The sequence below is a fragment of the Elephantulus edwardii genome, unplaced genomic scaffold (assembly GCF_000299155.1).
Source record: "Elephantulus edwardii isolate Elephantulus edwardi_28Jun2011 unplaced genomic scaffold, EleEdw1.0 scaffold00061, whole genome shotgun sequence".
NCBI classification, from domain to species: domain Eukaryota; kingdom Metazoa; phylum Chordata; class Mammalia; order Macroscelidea; family Macroscelididae; genus Elephantulus; species Elephantulus edwardii.
In genome coordinates, this window is record NW_006399811.1 from 8717521 (window position 1) to 8735629 (window position 18109).

At 38.6% G+C, this 18109-nt stretch overlaps 1 protein-coding gene across 1 annotated transcript in view; it reads left to right on the forward strand.

Annotated features, from left to right (window-relative positions):
- Nucleotides 1-18109, forward strand: part of AXDND1 (axonemal dynein light chain domain containing 1) — a 245076-nt gene that overhangs the window by 74271 nt on the left and 152696 nt on the right. The window lies entirely within an intron of this gene.

The following is an 18109-nucleotide window of genomic DNA, read 5'->3' on the forward strand; positions in this document are numbered from 1 at the left end:
AAAAGACTCAAGCAAGACCCACACCTCACTCCATACACAAAAACCAACTCAAGGTGGATCATGGACCTAGGACTAAAACCAAGGACATTTTAGTTTTTAAAGTGACATCCTTGCTCTGAGCACTGTTGGCATATTTTCCCCAATGCAATAATGTCTTTTGATTTCTTGACTGCTGCCATCGTAAGTGTTGATTGTGGATCCAAGTAAAATGAAATCATTGACACTTTCAATCTTTTATCCATCTATCCTGATATTGCGTAGAGGTCCAGTGGTGAGAATTTTTGTTTTTATGATGTTGAGAAGTAATCCAAACTGATAATTGTAATCTTTGATATTCTTCAGTAAGTACTCATCTCCTTCACTTTATGCAAGCAAGGTTGTGTCATCTGTAGATGAGTCTCCCCCCAATCTTGATGTCACATTCTTCTTCCTATTGTCTAGCTTCTTGAGTTCTTTTCTCAGCATACAGGTTGAATAGGTATGGAAAAAAGATACAGCCTTGATGCATACATTTTTTTCTTTATTTTAAATGATACAGTATCCCCTTGTTCTGTCTGGACAACAGACAACTGCTTCTTGGCCTAGTATAGCTTCACTGAAGGCACTGGCAAAAATTAAGGCCCAGGAATTGATGAAATGCAAATGAAATGTTTTGGCAAACAGTATAGACCTAGACATGCTTACTAGTTTAAGTCAAGAAATTTGGCGGACAACTGCTTGGCCAGTTGAGTGGAAGAGATCTATATTTGGGCCCATTCTAAAAAAAGGTGATCCAACAGATTGTGGAAATTATTGAACAATATGATTTGTATCACATGCAACTAAAATCTTGCTGAAGATTATGTAAAAACAACTGAATCTACAGGGAATGGCTAGAAATTCAACCTGGATTCAGAAGAGCCTGTGACACCAAATATATCATTGCTAATGTTGGATGAAAGCAAAGAATATAGAAAGATGTTTACTTGTGTCTTTTTTACTATGTAAAGGCATTCAGTTGTTTGGATTGTAATAATGTATGGATATAATTTTTAAAAAATGGAAATTCCAGAATATTTAATTGGGAAATATAGAGATCTGTTATTAATAAAAGAATCCAGAATTCTTTTTCATAAAATTGTTGTTGTTGTTATGTGCCATCGAGTCGTTTGCGACTCATAGCGACCCTATGTATAACAGCCCTAAACCCTGCTCTATCCTGTGCCAATCGCATTGCCTCTGACATACCCATTCCGATTACCCCAGTCACTGAATCAATCCACCTCATAGAGGGTCTTCCCCTCCTGCGCTGTCCCTCTACTCCACCCAGCATGATGTCCCTCTCCAAAGACCTGTCTCTCCTTGCAACATGTCCAAAGTATGTCAGATGAAGCCCCAGAATCTTTGCCTCCAAGGAGTAGCCTGGTTTAACCGTCTCTAGGATGGATCTGTTTGTTTTCTTGGCAGTCCATGGTACATTCAACATTCTTCTCCAGCACCACAGCTCAAAGGCGTCAATTCTCCTTCTGTCCTCCCTAGTCATTGTCCAGCTCTCTGATGCATAACAAGTGATTGCAAAGACCATGGCCTGTATCAGACGCACCTTCGTCTCCAAAGAGACACCGCTGCTCTTGAGTACTTTAGAGAGGTCCCTAACAGCAGACTTTTCCATCGCAATACGTTTTTTGATTTCCTGGCTGCTGGTGCCAAGTGTGTTGACTGTGGAGCCGAGCAAACTGAAGCTGTGAACAATCTCAATCTCTTCGCCATCCATCCTGATACTACTAGTTGGTCCAGTGGTGAGAATCTTTGTCTTCTTTACATTGATTAGCTACAGTAATATGACACATTTCATTCTTTTTTCTATGTATTTTATAAGAAATTACAAACTGTCTACTTTTATAATTTTATTATTTCATTTTTTATTAGCATAAACATTTTCTCTTGTTCCAAAGTATTGAGAACTTGATCTTTAATGTTGTTGTTTTTTGGTGCTATCAAGTCAAATATGACCCATGGCAACTCTATGAACTGCAAATCTGAACCATGTCCTATCCTGTGCCATCCTTATATCTTCTGACACATTAAAGCCCATTTCAGGAATCACCATGTCAATCCACCTGGTTGAGGGTCTTTCTCTCCTTCGCTGACCCTCCACCTTTCTGAGCATCATGTCCCTCTCCAACGAATAGCCCCTCCTAACAACATTACTGAAGTATGTGAGATGAAGCCTCATTATCTTTACCTCCAAAGAGCAAGCTGGCTGTACCCTTTCCAAGACTTGTATGTTTTTTTGGCTCTCCATGGGGTGTTCAGCTCTATTCTCCAGCACCACAGCACAAAGGCATTGATTCTTCTTCTATCATCCTTATTCATTGATGCATAGCAAGTGATCAGAAAGACCATGATCTGAATCAGATGCACCTTAGTCCTCAAAATGTCATTATTACTCCTCAATAATTTGGAGAGGTGCCTAACTGCAGATTTCCCAGTTCAGTATCTCTCTTGATTTCCTGACTGCTCATACCAAGAGTGTTAATTGTAGATCCAAGCAAAATGGAGTTGTTGATAGTTTTAATCTCTTCTCCATCCATCATGATGCTGCCTATCATTCCAATGGTAAGAATCTTTGTTTTCTTGAAATTGAGATGCAATCCATACCAAAGGCTATATATTCTTTGATCCTCTGCAACAAGTGCTTCAAGTTCTCCTCACTTTCAGCAAACATGATTGTGTCATCTGCATGATGCAGGCTATTGATGAGTCTCCGTCTGATCTTGATGTGTCATTCCTCTTCATAGAATCCAGCTTCTCAAATAAATTGCTCAGCATACAGATTGGATAGTTATGAAAAGAGACTACAACCCTGATGTACTCCCTTCCTAATGTTAAATCATGTAGTGTTCTCTTGCTGTGTTCGCCCAACAGTCTCAGTCAAGGTATACGTTTCTCATGAGCACAATTAAGTGCTCTGGGATTCACATTCTTCTCAGTGTTAGCACTAACTTGTTATGATCCACACAGTCAAATGCCTTTGCATAGTCAATAAAGAACAAATAGACATTTTTCTGGTATTCCTTACTTTCAGCCAGGTTCCATCTAACATCAGCAATAGTGCCATGGTTTCTTCTAAATCCTGCTTGAACTTCTGGCAGTTCCCTCTCAGTGTACTGTTCTAGCCGTTTTTGAATGATCTTAAGCAATATTTTACTTGCATGTGATATTAATGATGTTATTTAATAGTTTCCACGTTCAGTTGGATCATCTTTCTTGGGAATGGGAACATATATGAACCTCTTCCAATTGATTGGCCAGACAGTTATCCTTCAAATTTCCTGGCATAGGACTGGTGAGTACATCCAGTGCTACATCTATTAATTGAAACAAGTCAATTGATATCATCAATTTTGGGGCCTTACTTTTTGCCAGTATCTTCAATGGAACTGTAATTTCCTCCTTCATTACCATTGGCTCCTTTTCATGTGGTACTTCTTGAAATTTGAAGCAGGATTGGCTATCCACTTTGTAAATAACAGACCTCTGAAAACCCTATGAACGGTAAAGGAATAAAGATTGTTATAGTAGTAGTTGTGGAACCCAGTCTAAATGAGGAAAAATAATGGCGAACATCATTTAATAATTGGAGCATGGACTATTTATAGCTTGAATGTTGGGAAACTAGAAATTTTGAAAAATGAAAGGTAACACATGAACATTGATGTTGTTGGCATTAGTGAGATGAGATGGGTTAATTTTGGACACTTTGAAGTAAATAATCATGTGGTATAATATGCTGAAAATGAAAAACAGAAGAATGGTGTTGCATTCACAGTAAAAAGATAATTGCAGGTTCTATTCTGAAAGACAGTGTAGTGAGTGATAGGATGTATACATCCTATGTATACAAGGAAGGCCTATATATGTTCCTACATCTAGAGCAAAAGTGGAAGACACTGACAGTTTTTACCAAATCTTCCAGTCTGACATTGACAAAACATGAGATCAAGATGCGTTAATGATAATTGGTGACTGGAATGCAAAAGTTGGGACCAGTGAAGAAGGAATATTAGTTGGAAAATGTAGGCTTGGTGATAGAAATTAGACTGGAAATAGAAAGATGGAATTTTCTGTTTTCAATGGTTTATGCATTGCAAATACCTTTTTTAAATGACACAAACAATGACTTTACATATGTACCTCACCTGATGGGCCAATAAGAATCAGATTGACTATATTTATAAAAGGAATCATTGGAGAAGCTCAATATTGGTAGTCAAAACTAGGCCAGGGACTGATTATGGGTTAGACCATTAATTACTCAAGTGCAGGTTCAAATTAAAAGAAGTTCACGAGAGCCAAGATAAGATCTTGAATCTATTCCATCTGAATTTCAAGATCATCTCAAGAATAGGTTTGAGGCATGGAACACCAATGATGAAGACTAGATAAGCTGTGGGATGATAACAAGCATATCATCCATGAAGAAAGCTAAAAGGTCATTGCAAAGACAGAGGAGAAAGAAAAAAACTGAAATGGATGTCAGAAGAGACTCTAAACATTGCACTAGAATGTCAAGAAGCCAAAACAAAGGGAAAATATGCTGAAGTCAAAGAGCTGAAGAGATAATTCAAAGGGCAACTGGAGAAAACAAAGTATTATAATGGAATGTACAGAGAGCTGGAACTGAAGAATAAAAAGAACTTGCTCTGCATTTCTTAAGCTGAGAGAACTGAAAAACAAATTTAAACCTCTAGTAGCAATATTGAAAGATTTATCTTGAGTAAGTTATACATTATTTTCACCATACATCTAAATAATATTTTGTTGGATGATTTTTTTTTGCAGTGTAACACAATTTTATTAGAAATTAGTGTTTGCTTCCAAGACCTACAAATTATTTCAGTTATTTGAGAAAGCGGAATCTCATGCCAGGATCTACACCATCCTCTGACAGCAGAATCTCATGCCAGGATCTACACCATCCTCTGACAGATCCTGGTTAGAGACCAAATTCAACAAAACCCAAATGCTGGTGTTATTGACAGCAGCCTTCTGGTTTTCCCAGCAATGTGACCTTCATTTACATTTTCTCTTACTCTCTTCTAGTCTCTTAGGAGTTGGGAGTTCACAAACCTTTAAAGCCACAAAGTCTAATTTAGAAAACTAAAATCACATAAATGAATTCAATGTGAATATTATTTTTAGGACCCAGAAGATAAGTTTCAGTCAAAGAAAGTGAGTCCTCAGAGTTCCAAACCACCCCAGACATGGCCAAGGAGCTGAATGTCAAAGCAATATGCATAGACCAGAGGGCTGAAGAAGTCAAAGGCCAAGCCTTCAAATACCTCAGTAGAGAGAGCTGGGAATTTGAACATTAGAGGACAGGAGGAGGTCAGCCTAAGAAACAGGGTAGTGGCCTTAGGCAAAAACATTCCAGTCTTTGTGGGAAAGCCACAGTCAAAGCCTGAATTGGCTATGGAGATGGATTTGTCTTGTTATACTAATAGGGCTGTCTATATATCCAAGACTGTTACTAAACATCTGATTAAAATGTCACATTTCCCTTGGCAGGTTACATCATTTTAAGTCTTTGTGTTTGTCTACTCTGGGCCTGGCATTTGCCCATAGGATTCAGGGGATCAGCTGTGAGCAACTTTAGTAAAAATGGTTAAGAGGGAAGAGCCTGATTACCTATGTTACTTCCCAGGAAGAGGTATATTCCTGAGTGTCTGGGTTGCTTGCACAGCTCCCTGTCCGCAGGTATTCCTTTGGAACACACTTCTCTTATGTTCCTTTGTCACACGCCTCCCAGTGGACACTGTCTATCAGTTCTTTTATTGCAAAAAGATTTGAAATGAATACAAAGTGTCAAAACTAATACTCAAGGAGCTCTTGTGGCCTAGTGGCAAGAAGTTTCACTGTAACCCTGAAAGTGCGGGGTTTGAATCCATGGATGATATATTTTTGTTGGCCTTGGAGATTGGGTAATATTTTTTTAATTGATGTTATAATGTAGGGTTGTTGTTGTTATGTGCCATCGAGTCGTTTGCGACTCATAGCGACACTATATACAACAGCCCTAAACCGTGCTCTATCCTGTGCCAATCTCATTGCCTCTGACACACCCATCCCGATTACCCCAGTCACGGAATCAATCCACCTCATAGAGGGTCTTCCCCTCCTGCGCTGTCCCTCCACCCGCCCAAGCATGATGTCCCTGTCCAAGGACCAGTCTTTCCTCACAACATGTCCAAAGTATGTCAGACGAAGCCCCAGAATCCTTGCCTCCAAGGAGCAGCCTGATTTAACCCTCTCTAGGATGAATCTGTTTGTTTTCTTGGCAGTCCATGGTACATTCAATACTCTTCTCCAGCACCACAACTCAAAGGTGTCAATTCTCCTTCTATCCTCCCTAGTCATTGTCCAACTCTGATGCATAACAAGTGATTGCAAAAACCATGGCCTGTATCAGGTGCACCTTAGTCTCCAGAGAGACACCGTTGCTCTTGAGCACTTTAGAGAAGTCCCTAACCGCAGACTTTCCCATCGCAATATGTTTTTTTATTTCCTGGCTACTGGTACCAAGAGTGTTGACTGTGGAGCCGAGCAAACTGAAGCTGTGAACAATCTCAATCTCTTCGCCATCCATCCTGATGCTACCGATTGGTCCAGTGGTGAGAATTTTTGTCTTCTTGACATTGAGCCTCAGTCCATATTGAATGAAGGCTGCAGTCCTTGACCCTCTGCAGTAAGTGCATGAGGTCCTCCTCAGTTTCAGCGAGCAAGGTTGTGTCATCTGCATAACGCAGATTGTTGATAGATCGTCCACCAATCCTAACGCCACGCTTCTCCTCATAGAGCCCAGCCTCTCGGATAATCTGCTCTGCTTACAGGTTGAAAAGTTATGGAGATAGGACACATCCCTGGCGTACACCCTTCCCAATTTTGAACCATGCAGTGTTGCCCTGTTCTGTTCTGACTACTGCCTCTTGGTCCAAGTATTGGTTTCGCATTAGCACGATTAAATGTTCTGGGATTCCCATTCTTCTCAGAGTCAGCCACAGTTTGTTATGTAGGGTACTTTTTTTAAAAAACATTGGGGTCCAGCTTTCGTATTGTAAAGTTTGCAAATCTTAAGGATATTTGGCTCAATGACATTTTATATGAATTCACCTAAATGTGTATTCCCACATTCACATATATGACACGGAAAGTGATTTATTTAATTTCATTTGTTTTGTCTAAATGAAAGCTTCCAAGTAGAATGAAGCTTTGGAAACTTTTGCTTGATGCTTGCTGACTTTCATCCATCAAGACCAGAAATCTTTATTACTAGCCTTTAATTATTAAAAGTAACATATGTTATAAGGGAGTGCTTCAAAAGATTTATCAAAAGTTATTTGTCATATACACTTTTGTCCTGTTTAATCGCAGAAGAGTTCTTAAATCTAAAAGAAGCCTCAAGTTAAGTTATAAGAAAAAGAGCTATTTTCTTGGACATAAAAAACACAAATAATAAAAAAGACAATTATTCAGCTTTTAGATTGTTGTTGTTAGATACCATTGAGTTAAATACAATTCCTAGCAACCCTGTGAGCAACAGACCTGAACCCTGTCCTCTCCTGTGCTAGCCTCATCATCTCTGACACCCTTCTTCCCATTACTGAAGTCATCGTGTCAATCCATCTCATTGAGGATCTTGAACTCTTTTGCTGAGCCTCCATCTTTCCAAGTGTGATGATGTCCTTTTCCAAGGTGACCTCTCCTGGCAACATGTTCAAAGTATAAGAGATGAAGCTTCACCATCTTTGTCTCCAGGGAGCACACTGGCTGCAGTTTTTCAAAGACTTCAGTGTTGTTCTTTTGGCAGTCCTAGGGGGGTATTCAGTATGCTTCTCCATCACCACATCCCAAAGGGATCAATAATTCTTCTGTCATCCTTGTTCATGGCCTAGCTCTCAGATGCATAGCAGGTGATTGAAAAGACCAGGCATAACTTAATCTTCAAACTGACATCATTGCAGTTAACACAACTTTGCTTTCTGAAAGTGAGACAGAAATAAAATTGCTTGCTGCAAAAGATCAAGGACTATAGCCTTCATTATGGAATTCATCTTAATATCCAGAAAACAAAGGTCCTCACCACTGGGCCAGTAGGAAACATCATGATAGATGGAGAAAGGATTTAAGTTGTTAATGATTTAATCTTGCTGGATCAACGATCAACACCCTTGGTTCCAGCAGTAAGGAGATCAGAAGATGTATTGAATTGGGCAAGTCCATTATTAGGGACTTTTCCAAAATGATAAAGAGCTTTTAGGTAGTTGGCGGCAATTTCTTTATATATTATTATAATTGTATATGATTTAAAAACACAGTGGTTTGTGCTTTGTATTTTTAGAAGAAATACATATCTATTTTGGGATTCATCAAAGTCAATTGACATGACAGCCTACAAAGAGAATATTTATATCCCACTTCGTTGAGTGGCAACTATAGTCTTAAAAGTAGAACTATTGATTTCTCCCTGTCCAGAGCAAAGAAGAGTGAAGAAAATCGAAGATGTATGGAAATAACTGCTGTTTTTGTTAAATACTGTTACGTCAACTGTGCCCTTATGGACAGTTTTTTTTGTTTGTTTGTTTGTTTTTGTTTTGTTTTTTGTTTTTCTTCTTTTTATTTTAATATTAATTTTAATGAAAGTTTACAGAGACTTAGGATTTCCATTCCTTCATTGTTGCACTTTTCTCCCTGCCCACCCCTCCCCTTTCTTTTTAATTATTATTATTATTAAATTTTATTAGTTTCAATGAACATTCACAGGGATTCTGGGCTTTCACTCCTTCATTGCTGCACCATTCTCTCCACCCTCCTCCCCAGTTTGTTCTTCTTCCCCGCCATCCGAATGTCTGTTTTAATTGTCCAATTGCCTCAGTGCTTGTCAAAGTCAGTTCTGATTAATCTCCTTTGTCGGTGTGTCCTTTGCCATTCCCTGTCACTCCTCCCTGAGAGAGACTTCACCCTGAGTCATAAGGAAAAGGGGATGGCGTATTCTCTTAGCTACTTCCTGCTGAAAAGGGACGCTGTGGGTTTCAGGGTGAAGATCTTCTCTCACTACTCTAAAGGGCCCCTTTGGCAGTAGGAAACACATAGACTATTATGGAGATTGATTTTGGAATTTAGATGCACTCTTATTGATTGTGCTTGGCCGTACATGTTCATATCCTTGAAGATGTATCATGGGGGTGTTGCAACCTAGAAGACACAAATTTGACTAACAAGTTCCTTATGGACAGTTGATCGGAACCCTGCCTTATCCTGTGCCTTCTTCATTGACTCTGACACACTTGAGCCATAGTCACTGTGTCAGTCCATCTCATATTCCCCTCCTTTGCTGACCTTTCCAAGCATGCCATCTTTTTCCAAGGACTGACCGCTTTTAAAACATGCCCGAAGTATGTGGAATGAAGTTTCACTATTCTTGCCTCCAAGAATCACTCTGTCTACTTTTCTCAAGTCATATCTATTTGTTCTTTTTACAATCTATGGGATATTCAGCACTGGTCAACATTACCACCACTCCAAGGCATTAGTATTTCTTTGGCCATCCTTATTCATTGTCAAGCTTTTAGCTGCATAGCAAATAATTGAAAAGATCACAGTTTGTGTCAGGTGCACCTTAGTTATCAAACTGTCTCTTCGATGAGGTCTCTGACAGCAGGCCTTCTCAATGTAATACATATTTTAATTCCCTGGCTATTAGTGCCAAGGATGTTGACTGTGGATCCATTTAAGATGAAGTAATTGATAATGTCTTTCTTCTCCAGCTATCATGGTATTGCCTATTGGCCTGGCGGTAAAGATTTTTGTTTTTTTTATGTTGAGATGTAACCCATATTTAAAGCTATAGTCTGTGATCTTCTGCAACAAGAATTTCAAGTCCTCTTCACTTTTAGCAAATAAGGTTGTGTCATCTGTATAAGTTGTTGATGAGTCTTCCTCTGATATTACATTCTTCTTCATACAGTTTAGCTTCTTGAATGGTTGTGTTTTTTTTTTTCCAAAAACAGATTGCATTGGCATGGAGAAAGGCTATAGCCCTGACACACATATTTCCTGATTGTAAACCAAGCAATTTTCCCTTGCTCTGTTCATACCAAAGCTTCTTTGTCTAGGTATAAATTTTACATTAGCATAATTAAGTGTTCTAGGATTCCCATTGTTCAAAGTCAGCCATAATTTGTTATTATACACCCGGTCAAATGTCTTGCGAAAGGAACTGTACATGGAACATGGGGAACAGGGCTTGTGAACATCTTTCTGAAAAGGCCAGAAGGGGTGAATATAGCACAGCCTCTCACTGTTTCAGAGTAGAAAGCAGATAAAGAGCCCATAGAGCAGCCCCATGTTGCCCCTAGAGCTACACCAGCAACAAGATGTTCATTTATATGTTGTTGACTCACAGACTTTACTCACAGTTGTGGTACTGAGAGTAGAGTTTCCTAGGGGAATAAGTTGAGTAGAGGAGGCAAAAAAATATCACCCAATGCAAATTCACGGTTAGTCCAGAAGTCCCAAGACAGATTAATAACAAAACAACTAGTTTTTTCCTTAGTTATTAAAAGCCCTGCTTTAAGTTTATCAGTCATATCCAAACTATCCAGCAAGGTTTGCCTCAGAGCAGTTGTAAGTCAGCTTCTCTTTCCATTATCTAGAAAGAACAGCAAAAACCTTTAACTGCGGCCTTTATTTCAGGGCTCCTTTGGTTACACCTTGCCAGTTTCTCCACAATTTCTCCACAAGTCCACACTCTCTTCATCACTATCACCAAGATCTTGCCACCAGGATCTCACTCCCACAGGATCTTGCTCCAGTCTCCCACAAATCTTGCCACCCAGTGTGCGAAGTTCTCTCTCTCTTTTCCTAGTCTCACAGTGGTTGGTGATTTGCAAGACCATGTGTTTGCAGTTAAGGTAGCTGGAGACCAGAGGGGCCTAAGGTAACAGCTAAAAGAGCCAAATTTAAGCTAACATTGCATGTCTTTATATAGTCAATGAAACACAAATAGGCATTCTTCTGGTATTCTGTGCTTTCAGTCAAGATACATCATACACCAGCAGTGATTATCTCTTGTGCTATGGCTACTTTTAAATCCAGACTGAATTTCTGACAGTTCTCTGTCAACCTATTGTTCTAGCTGCTTTTGAATGATGATTAGTAATATTTTACTTACATGTGATGTTAATTAGGTTGTTGGATAATTTCCACATTCTGTTCGGTCACCTTTTTATAGAATTTTTTTTATTGTGATTTTAGTGAAAGTTTACAAAAGGATAGGTTTTCATTCATTTATTGATACATATTTTTCTCTCTTTCTCCCCAATTCACTTTGTAATGCATGTCTTGTTCCAGATTGTCATATATATAATGACTAATCATCAATTCCTTTCATATAGTCCTTTCCTTCATCTAGTGTAGTGTTAATTATCTATCTGTTCATTTCCTACTCTCAGTTTTCCTTTATCCATCCTCTTTTTAAACAATGTTATTATGCAGTATTTGTCCTTTTGTGACTGAGATATTTCACTCAGCATAATGTCTTCCAGACTCATCTATGTTGTGTCATGTTTTACAAGTTCATTGTTTTTTAATGCTGTTAAATATTCCATTGCGTTATTGTACCACCGTTTTTATTTCAATTTGTTTGTTGACAGACACTGACTCCTTCCATCTCTTCACTATTGTGAATAATGCTGAAGTAAACAAGGTCATGCATACATCTGCTTGTGTCATGGTTCTGGTTTCTTAAAGGTATATTCCCAATAGTGGGAGAGTTAGGTCAAATGGCATTTCTGTTTCCAACTTTTAAAGGAAGCACCAGACTGCCTTCCATAGTGGAAATCCTTGCTAAGTTACTGTTTTAAGGAGAACACCTTTAATCTCTCTCCATTAAGAATGCTATTGGTTGTTGATTTAGAGTGCTCTTAATTCTTGAGGAATTTCGCCTCTATTCCTATTCTGTTAAGTGTTCTTATCAGGAAAGTATGCTGAGTTTTGTCAAAAGCCTTTTCTGTATCAATTATGATTACGGTGATATGGTTCTTATTCTTTGTTTTATTGATGTGATGGGTTATATTTATTGCTTTTCTTACGTTGAACCATCCCTGAATGCTTATTATGAATCCCATTTGGTTATGATGTATTAGTCTTTTGATGTGTTGTTGGATTCTGTAGGCTAGAATTTCATTAAGGACATTTGCATCTATGTTCATGAGAGATATTAGTTTATAGTTTCCTATTTTGGTAGTGTCTTTTCTGAATTTAATATTAGGGATCTTTCTGCTTCATAGAATGAATTTGGGAGTGTCCCTTATTTTTCAATTTTCTGAAATTACTTACATAGAATTGGTGACAGTTCTCTTCTGAATGCTTGGTAAAATTTGCTAGTAAAGCCATCTAGTCCAGGACCCTTTTAGGGGGGAGTTATTTTTAACGACCTCTTCAAGTTTTTTCTTTTTTTTTGATGCATCTGTTTTAGGTGTTCTACTTTAACCTGTGGCAGTTTGGGTAGATTATGAGTTTCCATGTATTTGCACATTTCCTCTAGATTTTCATATTTATTAGAGTGTATTTTTTTAATTAAATTCTTCTATTAGCCTTTTTACTTCATTTGGTTTTGTTGTGGAATGGTCCCTTTCATTTCTGATTTGGATTATTTGTGGTTTTTCTTTTTTTTTTCTTTGTTAGCTTTACCAATGGTTTGTTGATTTTATTATTGACCCTTTCAAAAAACCAACTCCTAGTCCTGTTTATAGTTTTAGTTGTTTTTTCTGTTTTCTGTTCATTTGTCTTTTCCCTAGATTTCTTTCTTTTAGAGATTGTTGGGTTTGTTTTCTGTTCTTTTTTCATTTTTTGGAGATGTAATAGTTTATTTTCATCCTTTCTTCCTTTTTCATGTGTTTGCCTATTGGTCTGAAATGACCTCTGAATTCTGCTTTTTACTGTATCCCAGAGGTTTTGATTAAGTTGTTTTTCCTATTATCATTTGTTTAAAGAAACATTTTTCTTTTATATTTTATTTTTTCTGTTATTCACTCGTGTTCAAGCAGAGTGTTACTTAGTTTTCAGGTGCATGTTTTTATCCTCTTGTTGATTTTAATTTTATAGCATTGTGGTCTGAAAAAAAAAAGCTGTGTTCAACATTTTTTTTAATTTATTGAGGCTTGCTTTGTAACCTAAAATATAATCTATTCTGGAGAATGTTCCATGTACCATGGAGAAGAATGTATACTAATCTTTTTTGGAGTATTGTATAGTGTCATTTTTCAGCATCTTTGTTGAGTTGTCCTATCTTTCCTTGAGAATGGTGTGCTGAGATGTCCTGTGACTATCCCAGTAGTATTTATTTCTTTTTTCTAGTTTTGTTAACCTTTGTTTTGTGTATTTTGCAGCTCTATAATTGATGGATAGATATTTATTATGATTATACCCTCTTGTTTTATTGACCCTTTAAGCATTTTAGTGTCTGTCCTTGTAAATTATAATGATTTTTACTCTGAAGTCCATTTTATCAAAGAGCAACATTGCTACTTCTGCTTTTGTTGTTGTTGTTGTTGCCACTTGCTTGATATGTTTTTTCCTCAACCTTTTATTTTTAGCCTGTCTGTATCTTCATTTTTCAGGTGTGTCTCTTGTAGACAACATATTGATGGATTTTGGTTTTTTATCCAATCTGCTTTTTTCTTTATTATTATTATTCTGGATTATTTACAGAATTTGAATACATTATTTACAAAATTTGAATACATTATTTTCCAGAACAGAGTCTTTCAATTTCCCTCCCCGCCCCCATCAAATTGTAAAACCCCCTGCACATCCTCATCTTTTTGCTTTCACCCTTCCCCTTCGCCCCTACTCCCTTTTCAATGTTCCATTTCAGTCATTCATCTTCAGTGTAATTATCAAGAGGCAAAGTTTTATTGTTGTCATTTTGTTGGGTTCTTTTTTGTGTTATTGCTTTTTACTTGATCAGTCCACTTTTCTGTGGTATCTCTGTGGGAAGGACTTCGGTTAATATTTCTTGCAACATTGGTCTTGTTTTCCGAATTACCTTAGTTTCTGCTTCTCTGAGAATGTCTTTATCTTTCTGTCATATTTGATGGACAGTTTTGCTGGGTACAGTATTCTCAGTTGGCATTTGTGTTCTTTGCGTATTTGATATAAACTATTCAGCTGTCTTCTTTACATGGGTTCTGTTGAGAAATCAGAGCTTAATCTTATTTGCTTGTCCTTTACGGTTATCCTTTGTTTTTCTCTAGCTGCTTTCAGAAGTCTCTTCTTGTCTTCGATTCTGACTACGATATGCCTTGGTGTTTTTCTTCTGGGATCTAGTCTATTTGGGATTCACATAGCTTCTTGGATGCATATTTTTTTATTTTTCATGATACCTGGAAAATGTTCTTCTAGTAACTCTCTACAACTTTTTCAGTGCCTTTTACATTTCCCCCGTCTTCTTGTTCTGGAATTCCAATTGTTGTTGTTTTTGTTTAGTGCCATCAAGTCGTAAAAGACTCATAACGACCCTATGAATGAATGGCCTGAGCACTGTTCATACATAGAGTTTCCGGAGGCGAGTCATTTCGAAAGTGGGTGCCACTCCTGCTTCCAGGCTTGTTTTAGTTGGGAAGCTCCAGTCAACACTGTCCACCAGGGGTACCCATTACCACGTTTGGTACATCAGTGTCACAGTCTTCAGCATCACAGTAACCACGAGTTACCTCTGTACAGCAATGCACAGACCAGTGCTAAACCACCTAGAAGAATGTTTGACAGGAAAACAATTTGAACCTGACCAAGCACCGCAGATGAAAATCACCCACCTTCGACTTGGTAGCATAACTGCCTTTCCACTAGGCCAATGTAGCTCCAATTACATGTATGTTATTCCTCTTGATGGTGTCTGAGGCTACTCTTAGGCTTTCTTCATTTCCCTTCCCTTTTTTAAACTCTGCTTTTCATTCTAGCAGATCAGGGCTGAGAGCTCTATCTTCTATTTCATTCCTTCTGTGTTCCATCTCTTCTATTCTACTCATCTGTCCCTCTAACAGGTTGATAACTTCTGAGATGTTGGTTTTAATATTCTGAATTGTTGTTTCTTATTTTTCTAGGATTTTTAAGGCTTCATTCATTTTATTTGCTTTGCCTTGTATTGCTTTTTTAACTATCTCTTGAGTTTTGCTTGTAGCTTCCTGCAATTCTTTGTGACTTTTAACTTTCATCCAGTGAAAATACTTGCTCATTGTTCTTTTGAATTATGTTTCAGAAAGTTTCCTTAGCCTTTCCTCCTTCAAAAGATCTACTGACCCTGTCGTTTAATCACTTTTTTGGGGGTGAAGGTCATATCTTAATTTGGTTTTGTAGAGAGTTTGAGGTAGTTGGCTTCTTTCTTGTCGTTGCCATAATAGAGGTTTTCTTGCTTAGGTTGTTGCAGGGCCCAGTTCAGGCTACTCTCCTTGTCTGGGATCTTAACTGCTCCAGGGGTGTGTAGGGTGACTTGCTGTGCTTAAATTCTTTCTGGTCCCAGGGCAGGCAGGAATTGTGCCTTTTCTAGGGAACTCGATGTTCCAGGGGGTGTAAGGCAACTTTTCTTGCCTAAAATCCTCTCTGGTCAACTTCAGTGCTCCAGAAGTGGGTAGGACAACTTGGCCTGGCTGAAGTCCTCTCTGGTCCCAGGGCAGGTAAAAAGACTCACCTTTCTTGGGGACATTATTGTTACAGGGGTAGGTAGAATACCTCACTCTACCAGAAGCCCACTCTGGTCCCAAGGCTGGCCATTTTTCCTGGGATATTTTCTGCTCTGGGGGTGGATATGGCCACTCACCCTGCCTAAAGTCCTCTTTGATCTCAAGGTGCCTGGGAAGTCTCATTTTTCCTGGGGACCTTACTGCTCCAGGGTTGGATAGAGCAACTCATCCTGGCTAAAGCTTTCTCTGGTCCTCAGGCAGACAGGAAGATTCATTTTTCCTGGGGACCTCTTTGCTACAGGATCAAGTAGGGAAACTCACCCTGCCAGAAGTCCTCTCTGGTAGACTTTTTTTTTAAATGAAGATAAATATGAATCTCTTCCAGTTGGCTGGCCAAGTGGCTGCTGTCCAGATTTCCTGTTATAGTTTGGTGAATATGTCTAGCCCTGCATCTGTTTGATGAAACATGGCAATTGGTATCTCATTAATTCATGGGGCCTTATATTTTGCTAATGCTTTCTGCAGTTTGAACTTCTTCCTTCATCATCATTGGTTCTTAATAATAGGCTCTTTGCTAAAATGGTTCTGTGTCTGCCAGTCTTTTTTGGTTATTGACTCAGTGTATTCCTTCTACCATCCTTTGATGGAAACAGTCCATATTATTGAATCATGGAAATGTTGATGTCCGTGACCCTGAGAGCAGAACTAGATGGTGGTGCCCAGTTACTAGTGCTGGTCACTGTGAACAGGATAATAGTAGAGAATATTATATAAAGTGGGACAAAAATGTAAAACAAAATTTAAAAATGTACAAATGGTCAGGCTTACTTGTATGATAGAGAGTGGTAGAACCCCTGAAACAATAACCCTAAGGCATCCTTTGAGCCTAGTTCAACTCATGGCTCAACTTTTAACTAAACAATAGATACGATTATGAGGTGAGCAAAAGGGAGGCCATCACTCCTTAAAAGATCAAAGGACATCATTTGCTCAAGGATAAAAGACAGAAAGGGAGCTTTTTTCTATGAAGATGGCACCGAAAGCAAAGAAGGAAGCCCCTTACTCTCCCAAACCTGAAGCCTAAGCAAAGGCATTAAAGGCCAAGAAGGCTGTTCTGAAGGGCATCCACAGCCAAAAAAAAAGAAAGAAAGAAAAAGATCCACACGTCACCCACCTCCCGGCAACCTAAGATGCGGAGACTCCGAAGGCAGCCCAAATACCCCTGGAAGAGTGTGCCCAGGAGAAACAAACTTGACAACTATGCCATCATCATATTTCCCCTGACCACTGAGTCAACCATGAAGAAGATAGTAGATAACAACACACTTGTGTTCATTGTGGATGTCGAAGCCAACAGCACCAAATTAAACAAGCTATAAAGAAGCTCTTACGACATTAGGTCAACACTTTGATTAGGCCTGATGGAGAGAAAAAGGCCTGTGTTTGACTTGCTCCTGACTATGATGCTTTGAATGTTGCCAACAAAATTGGGATCATCTAAACTGAGTCCAGCTAGCGAATTCTAAATAGAAGTTTTTCTCGCAAAAACCAAACCAAACCAAAACAAAACCAGAAAGGGAGAGACTACAAAGATGAATAGAAATAGGAATCAAAGAGACGTGGGAAGAATGCTGTTACAATATCAGCATTGTAATAAAAAACCAATTCTAATTTCATGTGGGGAAAATTGCTTAACAGTACACCTTAGCGCCATCTTGTTCGAGACCTCCGAACCATGAGGGCTAAGTGAAGGAAAAAGCTAATGTGCAGGCTGAAGCGTAAAAGAAGAAAGATGAGGCAGAGGTCCAAGTAGACGTGAGCGTGTGCACCCGCAGACACCACAGCGGCAGGAGTAGAGAATGCCACAGGCTGGGGACGCTGATTGGACACCAACTGGACTGCATGCTTCTGTCTAGAACTTCTGACTCAAGGGATCTAGAAGGTCCATTGCCATTCGATCGCCATGAACACCTGAGAGGCCCACTTTCCTCCTTCGAAATCAGGCCCTTTTGATCTGTTGCCCTGGACCTATGATATTCTGGACTAACTCTGCTTAGTTGTGGTTGGATGTCACGTGAACAATAAATCATCTCTTCTGCTGTCTTAGCTGAAGAATAAAAAAAAAATTGCTCAACAGTGAAACTATATTACTGCCATCTGTATACAGAAATTTTCATTTGACATAATACTACTGTAGTTTTTTAATATTATGAACAATAGCATCAGTCAAGTTTTTCATTGTCAATTGATTCTTCTGGTACAGTGCTTCTGTGTATTCTCCTCATCTTCTTTTGATGCTTTCTGGGTCATTCAATATATTGCCCATAGAATCTTTCAATATTGTGACACAAGGCTTAAATTTGTTTTTCAGTTCTTTCAGCTTGAGA